A 16,113-nucleotide genomic window follows, 5' to 3' on the forward strand; every position below is an offset into this window, starting at 1 on the left:
AGAGTAAAAGGATGATGATGTATCTTTTCAGTACCTGTGATTGCCTGGTTTTAAAGCACTCTTATTGGTAGGTCCTGTAAGATCTAGCAAACTCTGAAAATTCCTGCATGCCTCTCCCAGAGCAAAGCATCTGCTGGTATTACTGAGAAAGTGAGAAAATATGTTGCTCTAAGTTTCTTAATGAAGTCTCCTTGACTTTGGCATTTTTCACAATGAAACTGAAGATGTAGTAATTTATAAATACCTACTTCTGGTTAACACCAATCAGGAATTTTAATTTCTGCATTGATCCAGTTAGGGATGTCTATAGGCTCAGACTGATGCTCAGAAGGAAAGAGGGAAAGAGGGAAAGAGGGAAAGAGGGAAAGAGGGAAAGAGGGAAAGAGGGAAAGAGGGAAAGAGGGAAAGAGCAAATATATCAGGGCTACCCTGAAACTCTTTCAACTGAGAAATCTGGAGATTTCTATAGATAGGCAACCTCTCCATCAAACCCAAAGTTTTTCACTGCACCCAGATCTACCAGCAATTTTTATAAAATTCAATAATGCCCAATGATAACCACAAAATCCCCAAAAAGGGCTCTGTGTACCCAGCTCAGTGATGCACAAGCATCTTGTAGCATATTCCTGTTGGAAAATGTGGGTACAGCCAGGTACGCTAAAACATGGAATGATTCTTTTTTTTGCCTCTGCCTCTTATTCTTTTTCTTTAAGACAGTGACGGGTGATTCTTCCCTGCAATCTAGCTGCTATCTGGCCAGCAAGCAAACATGAAATCAAAAAGCCCAGCATGCCAGATATACACAGCTGTATTTGTGCTCCTGCAGCTCCCCGAGGAACGCACACCACATGTCGGTTCCTTGACTTAGGGTGGGTTGGTGAGGTGTAAGTTAAAAGGGCAGCTGTACACTCTGGGAAATCTTCCAGATTCATTTTCTACCAATTGCTTTAACAATGCCACAAGCAGTGGTGAAGAGGTAGAGATGCTGGGTAACACAGGTAGAAAATAGGAACGCTTTTCCTACAGCTTATTTCTTATTCGGTCCCCAGGCTCTCTTGAAAAATCTGTAGGCACTTTATAGTGGGTTTGTTTTTTTTTTTTTCCCTGCAAGAATAAAGAGGCTGGCTCTGATTGCTGCTATTCTAAGAGGTTAAGGGAATAAAAGACATTATTATATATCCACATGGTAATCAACCAAGGGCTCATGTAGCTATTGCTGTTGATGTGGTTCCTCTTCTAGAAAAGAGTTGATTGGTGTACCTGGCCTAGAAGTTTGAGAACCGAAGGAAGAAAATGATAACACAATTTAACAGCCCCTTTGTTTACGTAAACATCCATCCACAATCTGTGTCTGATGGGGTGAACATACGGCTTTAATTTTACCCTTGGCACATGGATCAAACAATGTTGCCAATATCTATTGTTCTCCTCATAACAATATGCCTGGTGGTTTCAACATATCCTCTCCATTAGCTGGCTTCAGATCAAGCATTTACTGTGTATGTGCTTGTGTCTTCATAAAACTGGAATATGGATTTTTGAATTTTTTTGATTTTTTTTTTTTTTTTTTTTTTGTGTCTTTGTACCAAATGTGTAAGAAGGACCAGAATTGAGAATGGTGGTCAACCATCCCTCTGAGTCACAGGAACAGCTCACTTGGGATCGCATGGCAGAGCCGACACACGGACGGGAAGAAGGGGTTGGATTGGATTTACAAAGCCCTGGCCATCTAGTTTAGGGTTTTCCAAAAAAACCAGAGGAAGTGGTGAGTCAGATCCTTATCCTGTTTGATCTGGGCTCTAGTAAAACCTTTCTGGATTGGCTTCAGCTCTGATCTACACCAGCCCTTCTCTGCAGTATGGATACGTGAGGGAGCTGTGAGATGGATGCTTTTTTCTGGTGATTTTTTTTTTTAACTCCACATATTCTTCCAGTTTCACTTCCTTTCTGTTTGCTGCAGAAGCCCATGATAATGCTCTTTATCCTTCATAACCAGGCAGCTGCTGTAGAGGCAGAGTAACAGAAGAGACTGGGATCTGGGGAACATCCTGAGGAGAAACCTCAGATGGGCTCCTTCAGCCAGAGGAGCTTGTCATCTCCATGCTAATCTTCTCAGCCCCTGTGTTGGCCTCTGGATCAGCAGCACTGCTTTCTTACATTTCCAGCAGCCATCACACTTGACATTTTTTCCTTTACATTGTGCTGCCATTCAGCCTGTTCATCCAAATCTTTGATCCAAAATTCACTGAAGCCAACAGAAGGAATCTCATGGCCTTGAATGTACTCCAGAGATCAGGAACCCTCTTTCCACCTTGAGCACTAAAGTCTGATTTATATTTTATAAATGCATGAGAAAATACAGCCTTGATTTCTCTGGTTTTCACAATAATGGAGAAACTCTCATTTAAAAGAAATAACACTGCTAAAGTCTGCAATTATTTTGGGGCCATTCAGGGAATCCACTCTTTGTCTGGTTGTTTTTATCCATGATGTTTTGCTTTGGGAGGCTGAAAGATGTTCTGGAAGAACTGGCTGGGAAGAGGTGATGGTAGCCCAGGTTTTTGTCCTGCCTGCATCAGGCAGCTGCTGCTGTGGGAGGCAGTGACCCAACACCTTTGGGTGTTCCAGGGTCCTCCCTGAAGCAGAGGCAGGAGTGAAAGGTTTCTGGGAATACAGTGAAGGAGGCAGCTTAGGAGATAACACAGTGGTAATAAGCATAATCAAAAATAGAGATCTGCAGGCCTTTTTTTTTCTCCATTCTCTCATGACACTCCTCCTCACTCCAAGTAGTAATCTTAAAAAGCTTTCTTTTTTTTATTCAGTATTTCTGTTTGCACCATTTCTCTGCTTCTCTCCAACTTCAATGTTTTACCTTCTCAATGTAAGAATCCAAGCCTAAAATCTCAAATGCTGAATCCAAGCCCAGTGCTTTGAATGATTTCCCTGACCCTGCAATGCTCCATCCTAGCACAGATCCATATCTTTCAGGTTTACTTTTATCTATGCTAATTTCTCTTCCCCCTCACATTTGCAAGTTACAGAGCAACTGCAAGGAGTTTAAGAAGAATTAGTCTGGATGCTGCTTGTGCACTCATATATATGCAGCACAGCTTTTGGTCTCATCACTCCTCATGTGCTTCAGCCTGTTCCTGACTGTCAGAGAGCTCACACTTCTGTAGAAACTGATTCATTAAAATGATCACAGAATCACAGAATGCTTTGGGTTGGAAGGGACTTTAAAGACCATCTCGTTCCAACACCCCTGCCATGGGCAGGGACACCTCCCACATCCCAGGTTGCTCCAAGCCCCATCCAACTGGGACTTGAACACTTCCAGGGATGGGGCAGCCACAGCTTCTCTGGGAACCTGGGCCAGGGGCTCAGCACCCTCACAGCAAACAATTTCTTTCTAATAGCTTATCTAAATCTCCTCTCTTTCAGCTTAAAACCATTCCCCCTTGTCCTATCATTACACTCCCCTGTACAAAGCCCCACTCCAGCTTTCCTGTAGGACCCTATCAGAATGGAATTATCTCTCTTGAACAGTGCAAATGGAGGTTTTCCCCCAGTAGTGGAATGGCAAGAGAAAGAGGTAAAAATGTTTCCTTTCCTTCCCCTTCCTGTCCCTTTTCCTTCCCCTTCCTTTCCCTTTTCCTTCCTTTTTTCCTTCACCTTCCTTTCCCTTTTTCTTTCCTTTTCCTTTCTTTTTTCCTCCCCCTTCCTTTCCCTTTCACTTTCCTTTTCCTTTCCCTTTCCCTTCCTTTCCCTTTTCCTTCCCCTTCTTTTCCCTCTTACTCTCCTTTTCCTTTCCATTCCCCTCCCTTTCCCTTTTCCTTCCTTTTCTTTTCCCTTTTCCTTCCCCTTTCTTTCCCTTTTCCTTCCCCTTCCTCTCCCTTTTCCTTTCCCCTTTCCTTTCCCTTTTCCCTTCCCCTTCCTTTCCCTTTTTCTTTCCCCTCCTCTCCCTTTTCCTTCCCCTTCCTCTCCCTTTTTCTTTCCTTTTTCCTTCCCCTTCCTTCCCCTTTTTCTTTCCTTCTCAGAATTACTATTTTACAGAGAGAACTAAACCAGTCCCAGCATCCCTCTAAGCTGCAAAGCTGAGCAGGAGCAGCCTGAATGAACCCATCCAGAAGCAGAGTCCTTCAATGAGTGAATCAGACAGATGCTCTATTTTTCTAAGGTTTTTGGGTCCAACTAAAGTGAAGGAATTACTCTCTACAAAAAGCACTTTCAGGAGGTGGGGAGGTAGAGCTGGCAGGAGAATAGACATGTACTATGTAAATCTTATGGGGAAAAAAACAATGAATTAACTTTGAAATTGTCCAATACCACAGATCTCAATTTATTACAGAATTAATTACCTTACTTGAAGAGGCTCTCATTGACACATGATATTTTGTCTAATCCTCTACTGTCTATAAAAATACAATAGATTTCAATAGAAATTGTGGCTGTCACTACTTTAAACACCAGTTTAATCACAAATGTAACCACAGCCTGATAACTACTTTTTTTGCCAGTATTTTAGGTAGGAGTTTTTTCAATTTTACTATTACTATGTACTATTATTTCATACTGAAATAGCAAATTATCATCATAAAAATCTTTTTTTTGTCCCAAATCTTTGCAGTTAGTATCAAAAAAATGCTTCACCCTTCCTGGCCATTGTCACATTAGGTGTAGAACATAATTTGGGATTAAATGCAGTGAAAATTGAGGGAACAGCAGCAGAGTTACTACAAAGTTGCACTTCATTTATCCCTCCTGTATGTGTCCAACATACCTGCAGCAGCTGCTGAAGCTTTGCTTGGGGTGGATTTCAAAGTACCTATAGGAAAAGGTTTCTAACCAACCATCTCTGGTAAACTCCCCCCAAAATACTTGCTCTTGAGGAAAATAAAGCAATATTAAGTCCAACCAAAGCACAAGCTGGCATGCAATTAACATAGCATTGTCAAAGAGATCTCATGGTTTAATTTTAGTGGGGAAAATATGGTATCTCAGATACCATGAGATGGGTGTTTGTTCACAGCCACTCTACCTGTCAACTATTATTACACTGATGCTGCCGTGTTCCCTGAACTGTTTTGATTTCTTAACAAGAAGAGAATTTTCTCTGATGTGCCATCTGTAAGGTAGAGCTTACCAGAGGAAAACTTTATCTCAAATTTTTAATAATTTTCTGTCAATTCCAATAAAATCTGATCTATTTGTATAATACTTACAAAATAAGGGCAAATGTGACTCACCACATGTGCCACTATTTCATTTGATATTCTTCTTCTCCCACTGACTTTTCTTTCCAGCACAAAATGCAATTTAAATGTCAACTTAAACTAAAAAAGTTACATTCCTGTGGAGATTGCTGCCGTCTCGTACAATCTCAAATAATTCAACTGCTTTCCACTCCTTTTCTTATCTTCCTTTTGTTTTATTTCTCGTTGTGCAGATTCTAAAAATAAGAAATGGTGGAAGGGATAAACTAATGCACAGTTTGTTTACAGAGAAGTGAGAAGACAAAATGTCTTTTCATGCCTAAAAAGGGATGGTCCCAATCCATCAAAGGATCCAAAGTTCATTTACTGAACATCAGTGCACACAGAAGGATTATCCTCTCTTCTGCAAGGCCACTAATAGATACACAAAATTAAGAATATAAACCAAGGGGAAAAGTGGTAGGATGAGAAAAAAATAGGGAAGATATTTATCTTATCTTTTGCTTGCCAATAAAGTACCCAGCCAGCACAGAGGGTGTCCATGGCCCAGGAGGTGAAGCTCTGCTTTGGTCTGTCAGGAGACCTTGTGCTTGGGAAATTCCTTAAAGGATCATGAGAGCATTTAAGTCTTCTGTTTTGGATTTAGGCTTCACTGAGATTTCCAGCTTCCTCTAGGAAAGCTCTCATCCATCCCCAGGGATGCTTGCACAATCCCCAAACTGGTTTTGCACTGGGGCAGAAGGACCAGGGGTGGGCATGGACCCACCAGCACCATGGGGCTCAGCTCAGGGTCTGCTTTCTGGGACATAGCAGAGGGGACATTTCCAGCTCAAGCTCTCAATGATACAATCAGGGAGCACTGATGGAAACCAACAGCCTTGTTTTCATGCTAGAGTCCAAATCCCTGTTTTTTTCACTCCTAAATTTGTACACGCCTTTTTTCACTTCCATAACAATGCTTTATGCATAAAGCCAGAGTTTTCATCACCTTTCTTGCCCAAGGACCACTATTTCTCCTCCTTCCCTTGGAAAGCTGCTGAATGTCACTCTCCACATTCCCTGCAACATTGCACAACAGGCATGGGAAAACTGGGGAAAACAGCTTGGTCTGCTGACATCATTCTGACGTCAGAAAGTTTTCTATTGTGAAAAACTAAGCCTGAAGATTTACCCCTAATCTCTGTCTCTTAATTCCCTAAATCCAACACTACCACTGCTCCTCAGTTTGTGAGGAGATAGAATAAAGATTGAGGCAACCAGTTCTTCCATTGCCGGGGTCAAAGAAACACCTTGGACTGTTCCACTTAGGGAGAAATAAGGCAAAAAAAGGACATGACAGTAATCCAGTACACTGAGGATCCACTCCTGACTCAATAAGAAAGGATGGAGTTGTCTTAAACTAAATGTAAATTAGAGGTCCAGTCTGCCAAAGAGACCAAGAGCACCAAAAAATGTAGGAAGCCATTCCAGGGTTCAAAAGGAACTCAAAAGTCAGCTGGAACTGCCCCCAGAACTGCTGCTGGAAAGTGCCTTCAGCAGAAGAGTTTTCAGCCAACCTGCCTGGGCCCTTCATCCCTTCTCAGTAGATATTTTTGTTAGAGGCACAAAAAAAAAAAAAAAAAAAAAAAAAAAAAAAAAAAAAAAAAAAAAAAAAAAAAAAAAATCCAGCTGTGCTCCAGAAGATTTCCAGGGTCTGGATGGATAACACCCAACATCAAAATATGTATCACAGGAGATTTTTAGAATTATTTTCTAGGTAAACTATTGGAAATGTGGGCTGGGGTCAAGTTCTGTACTCACACTGACTTCAGGAGCCATTTGCACAAGTGAAAACTCCCTCTTCCTTCCTTTCTCTGGAAATCTCTGCATCATCCTCCATTTAAGACTTTGTCAGTTCCAAGGTTTTCATGCATTCCTCCAGCCAAACCCATCTTTTGCAGTGGATGGTGGATGATCCTGCAAGAAAACACTTTTTAGGCTACATTTTATTACAGTATTATTTACTGTAATGGATAATACTGTAATAAATACATTTTATTATTAATCAGTAGCTGACTTTAGGTACAATAGATGTATTTAACGTGTCTTGATCCTGCTCAGACCTGATCCATCTTTCCCTCTTCAACACAGCCATGAAGCTTCCCATTCTGCCTTACTACATGGACTTGTCCCAGGTCACCTCTACTAGAAACTCTACAAAGAGGTGAAAAGTTTCTGTGGTTTTGTTCAGAGGAGCAAAGATTTTAAAGTGCAAAGGAAGAGATGATTTGCACAATTTCAGCTCCAGTAAGTGGATTTCATTCATCTGCTTATAAAAGAATAACAAGAAACAGAGAGGCAAAAGGGTAGAGTAGATCCAAGGGATTAATGCACTGCTCTCAGGTTAACATCTCTGCTGGTGGGATGATCACATAAACAACAAAATCAGACACCCAGCAATAAATCAAACCCAACAGGGAAGTATTAGGCACAGAGCTTAAGCATCACAGCCTCTTCAAGCCTAACAGGGGAAGGGGAAAGCTCTCCTGCACCCCTGTGTCCTCCTGGGATCAGGGCTTTGTAGGGTTCCTCCACGGATGGATGGAGAGCACCTCACACTGATTGTCCTTACCTTGCAGAGGTGTTGGAGGCTGTAATTAATTACTGTTTGTAGAACTCCTTGAGCTTGTTAGAGAAAGGCACTAGAGAGAGAGAGTGGTGCTCTAAATTATTACACTTGAAAACGTTCAAACTCTTCAAGCCTTCCACTGCTCGCCTTCTCCCAGCCTCGCAGCGTTTCCTTTCCTCCTCCTGAAATAAAATTTGCCCTCTTGACACGTGCAAGCCATTAGGGAGGCTGTATTTACAAGCACCTAACAGGATTTTCTCAAGTTTGTTTTGACATTGACTTTTAATCAACCTGCTGGTGATTGAAAAAGCCAGCCCGATGTTTCTCTAAGAAGGAATATTAAAAGTACATTGATTGGGTCTACAAAGATGTGCAATTAAAAAGTATGAGTCAAGTGCTCTTATTTAACACTTGACTTTACTTGTTTTGAACTCTGGTGGCCCTGTTGTGTACATGGTTAAATGTGCAATGCTGTGTGTTTCAAGCTAATCGGCTGTAAGCAATTTTATATTTTTAATGAAAATAATTACAGTTTGAGTAATATGAAGTGTATCTGAAGTGTAACCCCCGACGCTACTTCCCCAGAATTAGCTGGGATATAAATTATTATGATTTATTATGGTTACTCTGTGCTTTATGTGTTGGTAGGGGATCCTGGCTAGCAGCAATGATTCTTAACTAACAAAGAATTGCATTTCAAAAGCAATTTTTTCTTGGATCTCATCTGTAATTCTTCCGCAAAAGTGATATGATTTAACTGTGCTGCAGTATGTGATATTGCAAAGATGGCATTATTGTGCTGTCATCTTGACAGCTTACTTTAATTTACACCATTTAATGGATGAATACATTTTTTTTAAAAAAAAAAAATCTGGTGTTATTCTTTCTTAATACACCATATGCCATCGATCCCACATGCACTTCTTTGCAGAAGCACACCAAATGACAGAGTGGCAGAAAGCAACCTATGGCTCATATAGAACCTATCTTTGGAGGGACACACCCCAGAAGGTGAGCTCCTGCCTCTTCTTCAGGGACATTCTGGATCCTAAGGAATTTCTGAGCCCTGGTTTGAAACCTGTTCCACAAGGCCCTGCTCACCCATTGGCATCTGTCCACCTCCGAGCTGGGCACCTTGCAGAGGCACTGTAGAAAAATAAATTTGTGAAAGCCATTTGCCTTGGTAGAAGCAGCACTCTGGAAAGTGTAAGGATTATTATAATTGCATTCCTGCAAAAGCTAATATCTGCAGCAGCTGGTTTCAATTGCAATCACTATTTTAAACTATTTTGTCAAAAAAAAAACAAAAAACAAACCAACAAAAAAACCCAACCCTCTCTTCCAGTTTCTAACATGCTTTGCCAGATAACAGTAAGTAACTACTCATCAGGATGTGCAAAGGTTGAACAATCATTTTCTTTGTCTTCTTTTTGGGGTGGACAGCCTGATCATTCCTCTGTCAGGGGGATGCTGGGGTCACCTCTGAAGGGAGCAGAGGATACACTGGGCTGATCCAGGCCTGTCCTCACCTTACTCATAAATTTACACTTCAGACCATCAACCCTCAGCTCAACACCTTCCACATCCAAGCTCCTTTATTTAAGCAACCTTCCCAAAGGAGACCAAAGCTCAGGCTCCCTACATTGCAAAACTCTCAGAAGTTGTGCAGATGTTTAGGATGCCACTAAACTTGAGGGAAGAAGCCCTCTTCATCAGGAGCAGCACACATCAGCCTGGGTTCACCTTCCGTGTGAAAATATCTACATGGCTGTCATGTCACACCTGCCTTTTACCTGCCTTGCTTGGGACTGTCTAAAAAACCTTCTGCTGATGTGCTCAGCCTGCAGTCCTGGCACTGGAGGAATCTCTGAAGACTTCAGCAACTCTGCTGGGGAATGCTCTCTCAATAGGAAGAATTCACAGTGCCTTTAGGAAGCAATCCAGTTTAGGAAAAAGTTAATAATTTTGTAACAGGGTGGAAAGCAAACTGATCTTACTCTATGAACTAAGCTTTTTGGGGGAGGCTTTTGCCTTTTTTGCCAAAAAAATCTGAGAATTAAATGATTATTATATATATATGTATAGACACATATATAAAAGCCTAGTCTTCTCTTTTCCTGTTACAAATATTGGCTTTGGACAGAAATGATGCAAACAAAAAATGGAGTAAGTGCTACAGATTTTAAGCAGAAGGTATCCAAGGTTGAAAATGATTTTGTTGATATGAACAGAAGAAATACAGCATACCTTGGTACTTCCTTAGCTCTTTGATGTTCTACATGATATCCAGTATGGCATCACAACCAAATGTACACATCAAAAAACTCCAAGTGGAGTAAAGATCCAGTGAATTAATACCCCTGTCAAGGTATATCCTGGGATGTACTGAGCCACCCTTACTTCAAATTCCCATTCACACATTCTCTGAAGCTCAGGTGACTGAGAATGTGCAAACACCACAGTAAAACCAGGAAAGAGTTTAGTTTTAATTCCATCACACAGACTATAAATACATTTGGAATAAGAAAACAAATGAGATATTTAGGAATGTGCTTACTCAAAAATGTATCTTTTTTGTGAAAAAATAAATAGTTCACCTTTTTCTTGTTGCTTGTTAATGTTAATTTGAGGTAGTAGCCAGGATTTCATCTGTGATTCACCTAAAAACCTGTTAGAAGTTTTGCATGACCAGGTATTTGCACATAAGGGAGAAACAGATATTGGCAACTGACACATACTTCCAGCATTTACTGGAAATTATCAAGAATTTAAATTATCTTCAGATGCTTATTAACAAATGCAGACCATTGAACAGTAGATCAAAAAAAAAAAATACAAACATGATGATTGGCTTAGAAAAGTATCAGAGCTAAACAACAGTCAATAAAAATCACCAAATGCTTGTCTGTTAGGAAGAACTTTTCATTTATGACAGATTTATTTAATTTTTCTTTTCCTAGAGGACATCTTTGAGATAGGATTTAGCATTTGTATTGGTCTTTGCTACAGGGGTAGAGAAGTTGGATCTTATAAAGGTGTCTGGTAAAAATCCTACAGTGTAAAAGGGGTGGTGAACATCAGCTCTCTCCAACTCCAGGGGGAAGGAACAGATGAGGAATTTTACAAGTTGGACACATGACCTATTGACCCACATGATGCTGGACAACCCTCTACAGAGTCAAGCAATGGAGCATCTTACCTGCTGCATCCTTGCTTGTGTAGAATGTCCAAGGCAGACCTTCTCCCTTCCTACTCAACCTATGAAAGAAAAAACAAGTAAACAACAACAAAAAAAAAAAAAACCCAAAAAGACACACAGAGCAAAGGAAAACTTGGGAGAAATTTTAAGGCAGGCCCCAAAATATTTCCCAAACCAGCCTTGACATGGCAAAATCCTCTCATCTCTTTTTCAGGGTGGGAATGGAGCTCTGGAAAAATGCAGCAGACTTAGAGGCCCTGATGAAAAAGAGAGTGCTTCTGAACACCCTGATGAAAAAGAGAGTGCTTCTGAACACTGAGAAAAGCTTTGAAGCAGGCTGCTATCATATCATATTAATTTCTCATTGATTTAGCTTATCAGCCCTCTTCCTCCTTCCATATAACACAGAGACTGATCTATAACACACACATATGGACACCAGCATGTAGGCAGCAAATGCCAGATCAGATACAGTAAATTTAAAGAGGCTATGTATGTTTTATCATATGTGTTTAATATTGTCACTAGGACATAATTTGAAAGGTTTTTCTCCTTTCTTATGTAATCATAATATAACAAAAATCATTTAAACTCTACTCAATAATGGCTTTCCTGCATTGTCATTGGAAGGTGATTAGAAAGGCCAAGAAGCTTTAATTTTAAATCTCCAAGAAGAAAGTTCCCTCTAAGGGAAAACTAGTCAAAAAGGTTCATTCCTGCCATTAAGTCATAAAAAGGTGAAACTTTCCCAGTGGGAAGGAGGAGCTGGGAGAGGGGACCAGGATGCTGTTGGTACAGAAACCACCATGTCACTCTGAGTGAGGTCTTGGGAAATCAGTGCAGCAGCTGTGTCCTGCCCCAGCTTCACAGCTTTCAGCACAAGTCTGGCATTATACATTTACAAGGAGCCAGCCACAGAAGCATTTTGTTCAAAAAGATGACAAGATTTGCTTCATCAGATAATGCCACAGCCCTGTCTCACGTGGCACTTGGGGAAAGAGATGCTTCATTGAAACGTTCCAAATTTCTCTCTCTTTCCCACCCACACACCCAGGCATTACTTACCCATCCTGAAAGACAAAACCCTGGGCTGCTTTCACATCCCGCAGAGCATCTCTACCCCTTGCACTGCTGGTGGAAGCCTGCAGAGAAACCACCCCAGCAGCCACTTCTCCATCAGCCACTTCAGGGCTGCCAAACTCAAGGAGTTGGATTTCCCCAAGGAAAATCTCCCTTCCCTCCTCAGAGCAGAGCTCAGGGAGGTTTGGGTGTTCATCTCTATAAAAAAAACCTGGCCACCACAAGATTTAGAATCCAAGGCACCAGGTTTCAAAGCTTGCTGAAGATGTCATGAGACTTCTGGTTAAAATACATCCACAATCATTAAAACACACAATTAGTCCTGACTCACACAAATAGTTTCATTGACTTCAGTCACAGGAAATACTAACTTTGACACTGGAAAGGACTTGTAAGACCTAGAAGACAACAACAGCATAAATATTATTAAGACAGAGCTATCTTTGTGGAGTCATTAAGGCTGTCTTGCTACTTCAGTGGATACAAACCAGAATCACTGCTAATTCTATAAATATTTCTCTATCACCTCACTATGTGTGGGAGCAAGAGGTGGTGTTTTGTTTATTTTTCCCTAAGAAAACACAGAGAAGCAGAGATGGTAAAAAGGGAAAGGTGGAGATAAAGGGAGATCTCAGAGTACAGTAACGTGCTGGCAAAGAACAAAACAGCAAGATGGTGCCTGAGGATGTATAAACAAAGCATTGCCCTATGAGCTTTGGTTTTGTTCAATCTCAAAAAAAAAAAAGAAACCCCAAAAAAGTCACACAGTTGAGATATTCAACATGTGAGCTTTAAAATGACTGATCTGGGATGTTATTAAGGGCCTGGTTCTACAACACATCAGCTACTGGACCAATGGGTGATAGACTTCAAGCCATGGTACATGCTCCAGAATTTGCCTATAAAGCTCTTTTGAACTTATCCTGGGTGAGACCAGACACTGAAGTTGTACAATATTTTCTTAAAGTATTGCCCAGCCTTGGAAATACAGCTTAGAGTCTTGGATTCTTCTCATAAAGTGAACAGGGCCATGTGTCTTGTAAAGAAAAGCCCCAAGGGAACTGAGGTAAAGTATTTTTGTAGCCTTAACACAAATTTTCCTTGTGTTTATGGCTTCATTATTTTAGTGGGTGTGTTATTTCAGTGTGTTTTTCTGCTACTTATTTTCTATCTTTTTTACTTCTCTTCCCTCCCCCCCCACCCATCTTTTTTAAATAAGGAAAATGGACTCACCAGATGATGCAGGAGTCTTTATAGCAGAGCTACTGGTATCCATTTCTGTTTCCTGGACCTCAAAGACTCACCCTCTTTATATGCTCTAAGAATATTTCTGTAACTTAATATTAAAGTTACTGTTAAGGTCTGGTCAGTGGAAAAGTTCCCCAGATCACCAGGGGTAAAAATTTCTAGGCATCTATCTTCTCTTAAATGTAGTTACAGAGTTAAGACAAAAAGAATTAAAGTACTACAATTGGCAACAGAAAAAAAATTGTTTCTGATCAGCAGAAAAACCTGGGATTAGGATGTGGTTACTCTGTAATTCCAAAATCTGATATGCAGCAATATCAGGCAGGGAAGAAGGGAGAGAAGAGAGAAGGGGAAAGAAGGGGAAAGAAGGGGAAAGAAGGGGAAAGAAGGGGAAAGAAGGGGAAAGAAGGGGAAAGAAGGGGAAAGAAGGGGAAAGAAGGGGAAAGAAGGGGAAAGAAGGGGAAAGAAGGGGAAAGAAGGGGAAAGAAGGGGAAAGAAGGGGAAAGAAGGGGAAAGAAGGGGAAAGAAGGGGAAAGAAGGGGAAAGAAGGGGAAAGAAGGGGAAAGAAGGGGAAAGAAGGGGAAAGAAGGGGAAAGAAGGGGAAAGAAGGGGAAAGAAGGGGAAAGAAGGGGAAAGAAGGGGAAAGAAGGGGAAAGAAGGGGAAAGAAGGGGAAAGAAGGGGAAAGAAGGGGAAAGAAGGGGAAAGAAGGGGAAAGAAGGGGAAAGAAGGGGAAAGAAGGGGAAAGAAGGGGAAAGAAGGGGAAAGAAGGGGAAAGAAGGGGAAAGAAGGGGAAAGAAGGGGAAAGAAGGGGAAAGAAGGGGAAAGAAGGGGAAAGAAGGGGAAAGAAGGGGAAAGAAGGGGAAAGAAGGGGAAAGAAGGGGAAAGAAGGGGAAAGAAGGGGAAAAAAAAAAGAGGAAAAAAAGGAAAAAAAAAGGAAAAAAAAAGGAAAAAAAAAGGAAAAAAAAAGGAAAAAAAAGGAAAAAAAAAGGAAAAAAAAAGGAAAAAATAAAAAAGAAGAAAAAAAATTAAAAAGGGGGGAAAAAAAAAAAAAAAAAGCAGTGAAAGCACTGAAAACTAACACTTAGCTCTATTAAGATGAATTTATCATTCATCTGAAGGAATGGTCTCCACCACCTATGGATCTGTTGGGACAGGTAGGACAGAATTGTCTGCCCTGGGCAGGGTGGTTTTCCCTGAATTGCCATTTTTTCTGGGTGCCAAAGGGAGGGGAACAGGTTCAGCTTCCACCCCAATGCTCAGAGGCAGCAGCTACGGATCAAATGGATAAACTGAGGAATTTCCTGTCCTGTTGACCCACCCACATCTCCACTTTCTCCTCTATCACATTCACTTTACTTCATGTCCACTCACTTGCCAGATCTGCTTTACCGGCTGCTTCTTTGCCTCATTAGCATTGATTTGCATATTAACTGAGCCTCTAAATTCTCCCTGCACTCTGTGCTTAGGGACTCCACGAAGTTGTTGGTCAAAGTTTTGAAAAGAAGTAATGCTTAAGTAAATTGTACAAACCACCACCCTAAGGCAAAATAACTTCATGGTAGGGATGACTGGGTAAAATACTAGGAAGCTTGAAGCTTTTCTCAAACCTCAAGGAAAATCTTGAGCCAAATCTAGAAGACATGAAGTTCTTTTTTTTTCTTTTTTTTTTTTAAATTTGTTATAGCCTTTTGTTTCATGCCAGAAAGGAAGAAAAAAAAAAAAGAAAAGAAAAAAAACCCAAAATATCAAGACAAAAGGCTATTCTTGGGTTTATGACATCAGAAAATCCAGGAAGGAAAGGAGACCTCATGAGAAAGCCTGTTTTCACAGCATTTTTACATAGCTTTCAAAGCTCCTATGTACAGCAGAGGCAGAACATGGTACTAAGGAAACAGAATGTACCATAACATGAGGAGTCACTTTGCTTACCAAGTCAAAAGAGCTGGTACAGAGCATTAAAACCTGGCAGAATCCTCATGTTCCTGTCCCATGATGTGCAGGCTACATCTCCAGTGAGAAGCTGTTCAGATGGCAGAGCCAAGCACCACAGAGATTTCTCCTCTTTCAGCTGGATGTGTCCCCAGTGCCTCCTTGATTTCATTTAAATATTTTACAAGTCCAATGGGGAGGTGTATCTACAATCACAGGACAAACTCAAGGCAACAGGTAGAAGGGTGCTCAGAGGAGACCAAGCTGCTGTAACTGATGTTCTACTGCTTTGAACAAAAGCAAAAATCAAATAGAACAGATTCAATCCACGGAATGGTTTGGGAGGAACCCCAAGATGTGACTGAGTCACCTGAAAGCAGACTAGCATCAAGGAATCCTGATTTGCTGGATTATTTTAAGGGACAGCTTGTGCCCCTGTTTTCCCCCCTCACAAGAAGTACAACATGATTAAATTTGCCAGGAACAGGACTGGACACAGCATGGACCCAACCAAAGGACCCAACACACATCATAGAAATGAATCAAGAATACAAAGTCTACCTCTCACCATCCCTCTGTGGTTTAACCTCTCCTTTTGTTTTCTTCTGGGTTTGGAATTTCAGAGAACAGCTGAATTGTAATTTTTCTTCTTACCTGCAGGACAGAGCATTGCACTGAAGCCACATCATGTTATTTCTGCTAAAATACCTCAGCCTTGATGAAATAACCTAATTCTGCTTGCAGGCCCTTTTGAACAGATGGTACCTGTTGTGTGACATGCAACCAGTAGAAAACTAGGTGGGACATACAAAAAACCATTGCTTATTCACAAAAT

The sequence above is a fragment of the Heliangelus exortis genome, chromosome 6 (assembly GCF_036169615.1).
Source record: "Heliangelus exortis chromosome 6, bHelExo1.hap1, whole genome shotgun sequence".
Lineage (NCBI taxonomy): Eukaryota > Metazoa > Chordata > Aves > Apodiformes > Trochilidae > Heliangelus > Heliangelus exortis.